The 13,817-nt window shown below is 40.5% G+C and overlaps 1 protein-coding gene across 2 annotated transcripts in view; it reads right to left on the bottom strand.

Annotated features, from left to right (window-relative positions):
* Nucleotides 1–59: 59 nt before the first annotated feature.
* The window catches only part of NSUN3 (NOP2/Sun RNA methyltransferase 3), a 38,702-nt gene continuing 24,944 nt past the window's right edge, over nucleotides 60–13,817 (bottom strand). The window contains exons 7-9 of one of the 2 annotated variants that reach the window (XR_004237414.1): nucleotides 12,149–12,192; nucleotides 11,781–11,839; nucleotides 60–8,940 (exon numbers count right to left, since the gene is read on the bottom strand). The gene's annotated coding sequence lies outside the window, so the exon portion shown is untranslated. The remainder of the gene's footprint in view (nucleotides 8,941–11,780; nucleotides 11,840–12,148; nucleotides 12,193–13,817) is intronic. The other variant, XR_004237411.1, reaches the window with a different exon arrangement.

Below are 13,817 nucleotides of genomic sequence, written 5' to 3'. Positions count from 1 at the left end.
AAAAAGAAAAGAAAAGAAAAAAGAAAAGAAAAGAAACCACCTCTTTTTTTTTTTTTTTGAATGTCTGACAAATTTACTTTTAAGCAGCACCTGTAAAATTAATGAGAAGCACATACTGGAGGTATTTAACAGCCTAGTGAGAATTATACTTCTTTCCTCTGGATTTTCAATGGAGCATGGAATCCAAACCCATTTTGTGCCTTGAATAAAACCCTCTTCAGTATTTTCCAAAATGCTGAGATCTGTGGAAATCTTGGTGCCTTCTTTCTCTCACTTCTGATGGCCACATTTGTCAGTGGGTAAAGAGACTTGTGGCTGCATGGATCCAGCAGTTCTCAGTTAATGCAGATGTAATTTCCTGATATTGTCAAGAACTGCTAATTGTTATTATCTCTCCCTTTGGTGCTATTAAGAAAAGGTTTAAACTGCTTCAAACTTCTGGACTGGTGAATCTCTTTTAAAAGCCACTTATTTAATCCGGGAAACATCAGGGAAATGCTACCAATGATAAAGTCCTGCTGTTAAAATAAATATTGAATTTCGGTTTGCATCTGTATTTATTTTTAATGCAAAGTGCTAAGGACTTGTTCAGCAGTGGGAGTCTATTTATCTGCATAATGCATGCTCTTGTTTACACATTATCTCTTGTTAAGTGTTATGTCTGCATATAAACAGACAAAAGAAAAAGCTGGACTGAAACCACATGAATCTCACAGGGGAACACTCTGGACAAAATAGACAAGGTCATGGGTTTTTAGCACAGCATTTTATGAATTGCCAAGTGATGACAATAGCCAGAATTTTATTAAGGCTTATGAAAGGCTCTGCTGCACTCTGCTCTTAATCAATGTGGTGCAAATGTTTGCATAAATATCACAGAATCTTATGCAGGCTGATTCTCAGAACAAATCAGTTAGGCCAGAAGAGAGGGAGAAGAAATGAAGTTTCCACCCAGTAAGATGTGAACCACTGCATTTTAGCAAGGATTGCTAAGCCCATGTCAACGCTCTCTTGCCATCACATTTTTGGGATGGGATTTTCTAGCATGTTTACTATTGACATGACACTTTTGAAATCCATGTCTGCCTTGACTCAGTCAATATTTCACCCATATTTCAAAAATATTTCTGAATTTTCCAGGAGGCAGCTTATACCTGGATGCAGCTACAACATCATGCCTTTCATCCATGTGATACTAATTCATTCAACAGGCATCTTTCACTGGCTCTGATGGCTTCCAGTAACATGTAATTCCTCATTTCATACAAATTTTACAGGTAAAATTATTAATTAGGATTAAAGATCTGCTCTTAGTCTCAAAGGAAGAGATTTAATTGATGATACTACTTCTCTAACTGGAAAACAGACATTTTAATTTATATATATAATCATCACTTTTCATCATGTATTCTGCTCAATTTATTGCTGTTATTTTATTATTGTGTTATTTATGGACAAACTATAAAGCACAGCACTGAATACTCTGATAAGCTTTGCTGAGAAACCATTTTCCTGCAGAATTTTTTCCACTGCCACTACAACCCAACCCAAGTCTGAAACAAGCAGTAGTGAAATTTTCCTTTGAATTACCTAACACTATTTCAAATTTTACATCAAGTACAGGCTTCTTTTCCTTTTATGTGTAGCTCCTCTGTTTATATTGCACTAAGTCTGAGAACCAGTCTTCTGTTTACCAGGGAAAAACAAAGATAATCTTCTAATCTTGCTCCAAGGCAGAAACACATGGCCCAGTTTCGTGGAATACAGTAAATATATCTTGAAAGAAGCATCTCAATGAGTTTGTATAAATGGCTGCCTCACCATGAACTGCAGTGTGACAGGGTTATGATCTCCAAATCTTGCACTTCCCTTCCTTCAAGCGCTGCCAGCTTGAACTCCTTGTCCTGGCTGAAGCAACAGAACTGGAAAACAGGATCAGTGTAATTTCTGTATCAGCTATCCCAGTTAACATGGAAAGAGACTCTCTTAAATGCCAAGGAAAGAAATGTGCATCAAATTCATGTCCCTCAGGTACTAGTTCAGTCAATAACTTCCAGTGGACTCTTTTTGTCTGTTCAAGGAGGGCGTTTACTATTTTTAGTCTGCTAAACAGGAGATTTCTTGTTTTCTATCTTCAAAAAACCACTACCATGCTTTGTTGAAAATCATCAACATTTCTTTTTTGGTTGGTTCCCACAGAAGCTTTATTAATAAGTGGATTTATTACTGTGTAGCAATCCTATGTTAACAATTACATCATATTAAGCACGTAAGTGCCTATTAAATACAGCTACCAGCATCCTGCAGACATGGGCACATCCATTACAGCCTTCAGCTGTGTGAATACAGAACATTAACTGCAAAGCAGAACATTTCTGTGTAAGGCAGCAGATGGGAGCTCAGTGCCGTGTGCTTTCCGTTCTCAAATGGAGTTTTTAAATCCACCACCTCTCTGGAGGAAATCCACAAATGACCTGTAGGAATGCAAAGCCTGTAGCCAACAAGTCTCTGTACCTAGAGGGGCTGATCTACCCTCCCCCCACCCCTCAACTTTCCAGCTCCCTGCAGATGGGATGGATCCTTCCAGTTTTCCCACATGGATGCTGGAGCCTTGGTGGGTGCTCTCCAGACTCCTGGGCCAGCACTCACCTCCTCAGGAGCTGAACCTCAGACACTGCTGCTCTTCTTTCTCCTCTGTGGGGTGCATTAGCCTTGGTTATCAGGGGAGAGAAATTATGAAGATCTTCTTGTTGCTACGTTCCCAGACTGCCTTAGGATTTTTTTACCATTTTCATTCTCTTCCCTCAAAAACCAATCTAATCCTAACCTCTTTTAATGCTGGGCTCTCCACAGAACAAAGGGCAGGGACAGATGTCATAGACTCCATCTCACTTAATAACCACTTTCTCCCTAACATTAGGAAAGGGTGAAGCTGAGGTTGGAAAACCTGTCACTCTTCTGGATTCATCCCACATTCCTAGATTCTTTGCCAGTTTTATTAATCGAACAGATTTTTTGATATAGATTAATTTGAAGAGGTGTTTGCTTTACTGTTTCTTCCGGCTTCATTAGCATTTGAGAGACATTTGATGATAAAGTCTTATTATACCCATCACAGACATTTCAAAATCTGACATTTCCTGGATGATCAGATGGGAATTAACTTTGGAGTACATTGTAATAGGCAACATATTGTGATTTCTAAAGTTAACACGCTGCAGCTGCATGTACAGGAATCCTTTCTGGCACACATTTGCACACCTCTGGTGTCACCAGAGGAGTTACCTGAATTTAACCAGACCAAAATTTGGCCTTTACCTGGTACCTGGTTAAGGAGGCAAAAGGCTGCCATTTTGAGCATGGAAAGCAGAGCTCAGACCAGCCCCTCACAGCTCCCTGCTTCTTGTGTCCCATGGGGCACCTTGAGATCCCTGCCTTCCATGGTGCCCTGCAGGGAGAAGCCCCAGGCCCCAAAGAAGAGCCCAGATGTGCAGAAAGGCTCTGCCAGAGCAGAGGTCTGAGGACCTTTCACGGCCTGGGAATCCACACCATCCCCTTACCTTCTTGAAGAATGCATCTGTGGACATTTCAAACACTGATGCCATCTGCAAGATCCTTGAACAGCCTCCCAGGCTAGAAGTGAAACCCATCTGCTCTGTGTTCCTTTCTCTGCCCAAAGAATTGCCAGTGGACTTCACACCTGCTTCTTCTCTATCAAAATTTTATTCCCAGGAAAGCCAAGTTGTTTGTTTTCCTTGACTATAACAGGGCTGCTCTAGCATGCTTTGGAGCAAAAACACACAGTTACAAAACCTGTTTTAGATTATTACAGCAACGTAAATATGGCTGATTCAGGAAAGCTATGCAAGGAATCCTAGTGCATCACTGTGCTGGATGATCCAAGTGCTTGCAGCTTTTATAATTTTCTAAGTTTGTATCAGCTGTTTGTAGATTTTATAATTTAAAAGAAAACCATTACAGATAAGAATGAGTCAGTGCAAACACATGAAAGCAGTTACAATAGCAGAATACAATGGAAAAGCAAAAAGGCAATTACTGGGTTGTTGGTTTTGGCCCGTGTTTGAGAAATGTCTAATGCCATCACATATCAAAATTACACGTAGCAAACCCCTACACTGAATGAAAACTCCAGAAATATCTAGCATCAGTTTCAATAACTGCTGCTGCTGCTGTGCAAACATATATATACAGAAGCACACAAATTATTTAAGCAACATTACCTTAGAGTTTAATGTGTTTGCATTTCTTGCTGCAGGCACACCACAAGGCTGCTATCATAAAACATCCCACACCTACCAATTCCTTCTCACCAGCCAAGTAGTCCCTTGAATTCAAATTATGTAGGCAGCCTTCATGCTGAAGGTGCTACTCATTTTTGCCTTATGATTCCATATTTCTGCTTGTGACATGAGCAGCAAAAAAAATCTCCCACCATAAACTGTAGCTACTCCAGGCTAAATCAACACAGTACTTCCCTCTACTCCAGGTCAAAATTTGCTTTGTTTTATTATTTCATCTATATGCTGGGCTTAGTTTAAGGTAGTTTCAGTCCTAAAGTCGCTCCTACAGTTGAAAATTATTACGTCAGTACTAAAAATTCATGAAACATCAGTTACAGAATTGACTACAATAAATGTGGAAGCCAGTGGCACTTTAAAATTATCTTGGTGAATTATCTAAATCTGTCACACTACACACATTTGACGTATTTTCACATATTTATCTCATTTATTACAGATCAATCATTCTGAAGTAAAAGCAGCAGGAAAGACAGAGACCCAAACATGAATGGTCACCTTGAAAATCATCATGGGAAATCCCACAAAATTATCACGTGTGTACAAATTTCTGTTAAAAATACGTCCACGAACAAGTCAGAGCAGGCCACTCTTTGGTGGTCACTGTATTTATAGATGATGTAGGGGATTCTTCAAGCTTCTCATTTACCAGTGAGAAAAAAGTAAATTTACCACATGAAATGCCAGCATAAATGAATATCATGCTCCTTTCATCACTCTTTTTCCTGAGCCTTAACCAGAAAAGAAGCAGACCATCTCCCCTCTGTATATTGGGGGAAAAGTGGAAAAGGAATATCTGAGGAAAAGTGCTCCCAAAAGAGGGAAAGTAATGGGAGCAGATTTGTGCATTTGGGGTGTGCCTGGGGATGGTACTGTAGGCTTGGGGGAATGTTTGAACACCAGGTAGTGAAAAATATTGCAACTTTTGAGGCTCTGATCAGTGATACTTTTAAAGTACTTAAAATTCACCAGTTTATACACTCACAACCTTCACCAGCTAAACTAGAGTTGCCTAGGACCCACAATTTTCCTGTGCATTGGTTTGAGAAGTGTTTTCCAAACACCACAGACCTTTTTGGATTCCCCTGCTTTGATCCCAAAACCAAATACCCAAAACATTCTGAAAGATCCACTTCTATATATAATTAGGAAATGGATGATAGATACAGCTCAAGGCCTTGCAGCTCAAACACAAACCTTGGCCAAATCACTTCACTCCTTTCTTCCTCGATTTGTTTAAGCAGGAAATGAGAATAAAGCCTCTCCCTTCACAACAGCTCAGCCAAAAGGTTTGCAAAGTGTTTGGAGATCCCAGGGGATAAGTCAGCACATAAAAGCATAATATTTTGATTGCAAGGGGTAGGTGTATTTTATCACCTGTTGGATAAGTCAGAGTGCAGAAGATTAAAGAAAGTGCATCAAAGGAAAAGTCTCCATGTCGGTGAGCTGCAGTCCATGCAAATGTAGCCAGCCACAGTCTCCTCACGCTTCAGCTGCTTTCTAAAAGGCACACAACCAAGCCACCACTCTCAGCTGAATGGCTTCAACTTATTAATTCCTCACGGACAAGATAAGGAGATAGGAAACCTCTGAAGCATGTAAATTCCATTGTTTGAAAGTGTAAGCTGTTTTAAAGTGCAGGGCCGCCTAACCCTGCAGAGTCATGCCAGATGTTTGGAGCGCTCTGTCAGCACCTGAATGTCACACAGACATCTCCGAATTTTTTTTGTTTAGCTTCAGTTTGCCTCGAAACAAGGAAGAAGTCCTCTCCAAGAGGCAGCTAAACAGCTTGGTGGTGAAAAAAGTGGAGCACAAAAACCTGGTAAGAATCCACACAGCAGTGGTAGAAACTAAAAAGAGCAGTGGTCAGCTTTGGAAATCAGCTGTGAACAGCAGGCGAGGGATTTAGAATAGTATTTTAACATTTGCCAGAACTGAGCATGGAAAATCACACTGTTTTCAGAATTAACCAGGAATTGAGGGGATCTGTGATCCTGCTATCAGCAACCTGTTTTCTAAGGTAAACTGGAGTCCTTTCCAAAGCAGGAGAAACAGCCTCTCTCCCCTCAGTCCCTTCACACAGCATCTTCAGAGACACTGCAATAGTTTGGGGTAATCTTTACCCTTCCTCAACAAAACTTGTTCATCACAAAAGCTGTTGAAAGACTTTCTTACACAAGCTGAAGCTTGATTCTGATGACTTTAGGACAGAATTTCAGAAATCACAGAAGATTTGTTGGCCTAAGCAATTTTATCCGGGCTTTACCTAAAGCAGCATCCAACTTTCAGAATGGTTCCTTAGGCTTCCCTATTTCTCAGCAGCAGCTGCTTTAGCAGTTCAGCCACCACTGCTAAGACAAAGTGGTTATTGAGGAGAGCCTGAGGAAGAAAGAGGTGCACTGCTTCCTGAAATGCAATCAGTTCTGGGGAATCAATACTACCAAAACAAAACAGTGACTTATTAATAGACAGTCTTGATTCAGAATGGCAGATCGAGTGATGTATGCACTTTTTAGGTTCATTCTTTGGATAAGCAGGCCATTTTAACTTGTGCCAGAGGTGAGTCTATAAAGGCACTCACCTGCTAGAATTAACTCAAACCATATTGAAATCCCCTCATTATAAACAGCTAAACACATAAGTGCATTACAGTGCCCAAAAAGGAAGGAAAAGGGGTGGAAAGAGAAAACAATACATGTTTCTGGGTACACCATGAGCTGTTGAAAACATAATAACACTTCTCTGACACCACTGCACGCTGGAAGGATTTGGGATTTCTTTCATTCAGTCAAGTAGGAATCACTCAACTCATTTTGATTGAAAACACAGTTCAGTGCTTCGATACACAAAAATTCAATGTATAAAAAATGCAGTAAAACCACAGATGAATGAAGAGAAAGAAGCATCTCGTTCACAATGTAAGTAAAGGGTGACAAAACAGACAAAGACTCGTGGACAGAGTAACTGGGGCATACACTGAGAAAGCTCTTCAGTGGATTTATGTCAGCATAACTTTACCAGTGTTAGTCCCACCCACCCAGCTCACCAGATCATCAATTTCTTTTAATTGTGAGGGGCAGAAGTGACAGATTCACCATATCGTCAGAACAGAAACCAGAAACTGTATGAGCCTCAGCACTATTGTCCCTGCCAAACAGTCACTTCCACAGCTGACAGAAGCCACAGAGCCTGCTTTTGCTGCTGAGTAAAGAAGTCCAAGAGGTCAAAGAGCACCCCAAGAGAGACTGCTGCTCCCAAAATATGCTCAGTGACCTCCCTGGATGCTCCTGCTGCTAAGGCCCAAGTGCTCAGTGAGAACACAGTGCCTTTAAATCTTTTTTTGCTGGCATAGTATAAATGTCTGAACCCTCTGCTTTGCTTGTGTCCTAAAGATGAACCTGGCCGGGATAATTGACTCTCAATCTTCCTGATATAGTTACTGAAAATAACTTCATCTAATGTAATCTCTTTATTACTACTGTAAAACACTTTACTCCTTCTGCAGGTCACAGGCAGAAGGGTGAGCTCTTTGAATGCCTAACATGGTCTCAGGAACACAAAACTCCAGCAAGCACTAATAGAGCTTCATATATAATCAGCACTGTTCTCAGCTGCAAGGAAATCTGATTTACATCAGGCTACCACTGCAGCAAAGCCAAGAAAGGTCCTGCAGAGATGCAGAGCTCCAATAAATTCCGAAGCCATTTCAGAAATTAAACTGAGGGTCACATCCTGCTCCTGGTAAAGCTGGAGTAATGGCCCTGCATTCAGTGGAGTTATTCTTGATTTATATCATACCTGGTAGCACAATCTGGCCATCAGTCTCCTGAACCAGGCTTCATTCTCTAGAGAACTTTGAAATATTTCTAAGGTTGTTATTTTTAAGCTTGCAGTAACAAACAACAGAATATGGGCTTTTGGAAGCAAAATATCTCCTTCTCCTTAATGAGGGTGTTAAAAGCAGGTCTCCCTGGTGTGGCTCTCAGAAACATCCAAAGCCATGCTGAAAGCAGGAAACAAAAGCAAAATCTGCAGAAGTCTGATCAGCCATAAACCATCACATCTTAGATAATTAGTCAACTTCTACCACTGAAGTTAGGAAGAAGACCAAAAAACCGCCCCCCACAAACAAAACCCCATCCATTTTCTACATCCATTTACCACCAACAGAGACTCTCAGGAGTGGCTGTGAAGTGTGCAGGGTCAAAGGAGCGTGAAAATGGAAAACTTCAGTACCTGAAAGGCTGATCTAACCATGAATGTTAATCCATACACACATTTTATAGTCTGAAGTAAAAAAAGCAGCAACAGCAGCAGTTGGTTGCCTTTTGTCGACTGATTACAGTAGCTGGCACCTTATCAATGCATCAATTAGATTCAGGTGAACCACCAAGCACGGCTATTTAAAAAAAACCCAAACACACACAAAAAGGAAAAGAAAAATCCTTTCTATGCTCTACATCCTTGTGGAATATGAAAACTAAGGAAGAAAAGCAGATTGTTGTCTGGAGAGCAGAAGTTTTTATGCCACCATCGCAGCCTGAGCCCTTGTTTTGCAGAAGTGGGAGAGGTCTGTGTCCTCTGCAGGTGCTGAGAGCTGAAACAACCTCAGAGGGTCAGCCTGCAGCAAAACAAGGTCAAAGCTGCATTAGGATCGATCCAGACCATTGTGGCTGTTAAACTGACACGGCCACTTTTCATTTCCTTGCCAGAGCCAAACTCAAAGAGCCATTACAGGTTGCTCTGGTGACATCCAACCTTTCCTTGGAAAGCCAAACCTCCTTGCCTCCAGTCACTTCCATCTGTAAAACTCTGCCCTCAGGACTCAGCCATCTTTTGACGCTTAGGGCTTGTGACTGGGAGTTCTATCCTCTAATCAGAGATGAAACAATTGGGAAGCCAAACAAACAAGCAAACGAACACCATCACCTCTTCAGGGGTCAGAGCTTATCCAACATGCAGGGGGAAGAAAGCCACAGAAAGCGTGACTCATTTCATGTTTACTTTCCTAGTGCAGTGCCTATCTACAGGTGGTGCTGGGCTGTATCTAATATTGATTTGTGCTGGATATTTTGATCTTACCCCATTACTCAGAGGAAGGAAAGCCTATGTTCATATCAGACACAGCAGAGCAAGAGAACTCCACTTGCTGTGTTACAAACCACAGTGCAATTAAAATGATTCATCATAAGTGATCACCAGGATTTCATTGTAGAAGAGTCAAAGGAAAAAATAGAAGTATTCTCACAGAGGCACTAGAAAACTGCTGTGCCAGGACACATATGCTCTATGTTTTAATTGACATTTTATATTAATATTTTTATGGTAAATCTGAACAGAGAGATATGAAACCCACTCGATCCTACAGCAGGAGTTCAATCAGAAGGGGACAAAGCTCAAACTCAACTTTGTTCCTATCATAACACATTAATAGATGCCATAAAAAAAATTTAATGTATTCAAAATACACACTGCATGCAGACTGAAAAAGCAAAGATTTAGGTCTAATCTAAAATGGATGAAAAGAATTTTTCCTAAAGACAAAAAAGCTGTAAATCAAGATCAGTTATAACAGTGTAGCCTGAAATAACTGTCTAAGAAAAATCATCCAGAAGAATCCTGTCCTTACAATGACACTTTGGAAAGGAACAATTACACCTTAAGAGAACAGTGCAAAGGCAGGGGTGGGAGCCTAAAGGATGCCTGGTCTTTAGGGTGGAAGGAGTAGGAAAAGCATTCAACCCCAGACTAATTTTAATGAGGAAACGTATTTTTTCACATTCACAAACCAGATATGAGAACGGGGAGAGATGGATGCTTTACCTGACCTTCAGTAAAATATGTCTTCTCAGTTTTCTGAGCCCAGTTTCAAGGAAATTACCACAAAAATATGGGTAACCCTGAGCATGGCCAGGTGTGCTGGCTGGTAAAAGCAGAAATGTTGTAGAACCAGGATACCATGCTAGCAATTGTTCATTAACAAAACATAAAGATGGAAAGTGGATTGAGACTGAAAATGAAAACAATACAAAAGAAGAAGAAAGATAGATAAAAAACAGGAGAAGAGAACACCCAAAGAAAACCTCACAGGAGAACCCTGTTCAGGTACAAATCTTCCCTCATTTCAGTGACTGGGTTTCAAGAACCACCTGGCATCTACAAATGGGAACCTCTCCAGCCACAGAATTTCAAGGACAAAGTACCACCATTATGATGCCAATCCCGTCTTTTATTATCTTAATAATATCCAACATCTTAATCCATCTGAGGTGATCGGATATGAACACACAACCTTATATTGATCCGCACAAGGCTAAATTTATGTTTACTATATACCTGGCTGACAAGCAATTTTTTTCTGACCTTTTTGTTCATGGAAAAGTACAACTGTCTCTCACATTCAGTATTTCCCTCATCCTGTAAATTACAGAGAGCCTACAGATAAATTGATTTAAGATGCCTAAAAGAGCTGCTGGTGGCCCTCAAACCACTACTTGTAATCTTCTGCTTCCCCACTGAAAGAGTTAGGATTAAACGTGGGGTGTCATTGATGCTAAATAAGTTTCTTTTTACCAGGTTGGAGGTAATAAACTGCATGGAACCCTTTCAAACCAATCTGTCAGAGTGCAATAGGCACAGGTTTTATTTCCCTCCACCAAGTAAGTGCTTGCTGTACTTGCAGCCATCTGTCTTGCGTCCCTTGCAGAAGCAATTTCCCCCTTCTACCTCTGAAAATAGCACAGAGAGCTCCTGTCAGCATCGGGGTGACATTGGCCTGTGGGCCTGAGACAGGCAGCTTTCCTGCAGTTCTGCTTTAAGTAGCAATGTGCAGGTTGTATGGAAAGGTGAGGGACCATGGAAAACCAGTGGATGTCAGTGGGAAGAGTTAAATAGAAGAGGTAGGGAACATGAGATTTGGTAAAGGGACATTGAGTAATTTCAGAGCGACCATCCTAAGTGGTGTGAGGGATGTAACCACGAGCTCAGAGAAGTTTTCCACAGGTAGCCATAAGAGACGGTGAGGTCCCAGGCAGGCAGGATGCAGCCAGGAGGAGGAAAAGCACTGCCTGTGTGGGGCAAAAAGCCCATGGTAAATTCTCTATTTTGACTCCTGCCCTCAGGCATCTCGCTCAGAGGAGAGTTGTAGCAAGCAGGGGAAGAGAGAAGGGCAGTGCTGCTCCCTCCTCACAGGCTCCGTGAGGCAATTTCAGGTACTTGGAATTACAATTGGTATTAAAGTGAACCCAGCTCGGTGCAGGTGAGGCTCTCACCTCCCAGTCTGGATTCAGTCCAATATTTTTAAGACAGAAGGCAGATGGTTTTTAGCTTAATTCTCTGACAAAAGCAGAACCGTTAAAAATGATGCTGTGTAAGAACCCTGGAAGACATTTGTTTATAAGCACTTTGCTAAATAGCACTGCTTCCTATCTGAAGAAAACACCATTTGTGAACTATTCTCACCTTTCAAAGACAGGGCACGTGCTGCAGTCAAGATTTTTCTTATTGTTGTTTCATTATTTCTGCAGACAGAGGACAGAACATTGAATAGTAAACGATGAAGCATCCTAAATAAAGATGAGCTAACACTGGCAAAAAAGAGCAACAGAATACATTTGCTGAAGCAGTAGCCATGCATCCTTTGTGCTAGTGCACAAAATTCATTAAGGGACAAGTTTTTCATTCATCACTGCAATTAGCAAAGACTTCTTGTTCTGATGACGGGCAAGAAAGTCATAGAGTAGCAAAAGAGAAAGGTTTTTCTTTTCTGAAGTGCCAAACCCTCACATTTACACATCAAAGTTGATGCCTAAAGTCAGCGTAGTTGTTACCTTGATTCAGCCATTTCTGGATCACACATCATATGTTTGATTTTCTGAAAGGCAAAGCACATATGTTTAATCAGAGATGGATATGAAGCATATACATATGTATATTAAGATAAACAAAGTAAAGAGCTCCAGCTCAGATGGAAATCACATCTCAAGCTGAGATCTGTGTATCTGATTCTACACATTCCCAATACAGTTAATTATACAGAATAAATAGTTATAAAGATTGGTGAAGTAAGCTTCTTTACTTTGTACTGCAAATTCCTGTTTGTAGGGTGATTCCTACAGTGAGGGACTTCGGTTCCATTTACAAAGTTTCATTCAATGTTTATGCTCCTGAGTTTTAAAAGCAGGACAAGCACACTTAGCTTTTGTTAGACATAAATGACTGCTTTCACTGTCTTTTGACTTCTTGACTTCAATTTACAAATTTTCTGACAAGATGTTTTAGTAATAAAATCTTATTCCAGTTTAGCAAATTAATTACCCATTATCACACTTGAGTAGAGCAGACTGAGATCAAAAATACCTAAAAGCCTGTAGGCAACCATACCTCAAAGCTGTTTATCGTCTTTCCTAATTTTATTTATCATGGTTAGTTCAGAATCCAGAAAAGAATTACATGAAAACAGATCCTGATGTGGGGAGCAGCTGTGGATATCCACGTTCTCCTAAAAAAACCCAACCAACCAACCAACCAAAACCAGATCCAAAACAACAAACCAAACCCAAAAGATCAACAGCTGAAGGAGTAAAACAGCCTCTCAGGCTTTGTGTTTGTGTCAATTACCACACAGGTCACCTGTCCTTTATTGATAACCTGCCTAAGCATTGCTTTTCTAGAGCATGTGAAATAAGGTGCAAAACTAAAGTGTATTTGTCACACTGCTGTTCAACTTTAATTTGTCACCTATGTGAAATCAATTGTTCAAATCTTTAGGAGGTGTGTGTGGAGGCAAAAAAGGTTAATCCTCTCTATGACCTTACTTAGAAGGTTTCTCTATATTTAGAGAACAACCATTTAGCTAATTACTTTCATCATTCTAAGCTTGAAGGATCAGAGACCCATAGAAAATACTGGGGGAACAGCAAACTCAGTGACAACTGTCAGACATCATACAACAGGTCTGGATTGACAGCTGGAAAAGGACAAGGGTGTTTAATCAACAGGAATGTGATCAGGAATCAGGAAAAAACCAATCAGGAATGTGCAGAACTGGCTATGGCACAGTGGTTATACTTTAAAGATAAATATTTCTTTGGCATGGCAAATCAAACATCTTTAGCCTGTATTTTTTTGATTTTGGAATCATAATCTGAATCAGGTCATTCTCTCAAGATTAAAATTCTGCTTGGTCTCTGCTCTCTTAAATGTGAATTCTCATCTCATTGGTAATCAGCATTTGATAGGTTGCATTCTTAACTACGGGCAGAAAGATTTTTTTTTTTTCATGAAATGTGATCATCTGGAGTCAGATCCATGAAAAAAAAAAAAAAACAGTTTATTCCAGCAGTGCTCACCTAGTTCCACATTAACAGGAATGTGTTTGTGTGTTTCACCAGGTGTGTATTTCCCAATAAATATTCAGATCTGGAGCTGTGGATCAGAACCCAATAATGTCAGACCTTGCAGAAACACCAGAAAAGGAGGACAAGGTGGTAATTGCCC

Source organism: Corvus moneduloides, chromosome 2 (assembly GCF_009650955.1).
Source record: "Corvus moneduloides isolate bCorMon1 chromosome 2, bCorMon1.pri, whole genome shotgun sequence".
Classification (NCBI taxonomy): domain Eukaryota; kingdom Metazoa; phylum Chordata; class Aves; order Passeriformes; family Corvidae; genus Corvus; species Corvus moneduloides.
The sequence above is the reverse complement of the archived record's forward strand: the minus strand, read 5'-3'. Positions and strand labels throughout refer to the sequence as shown.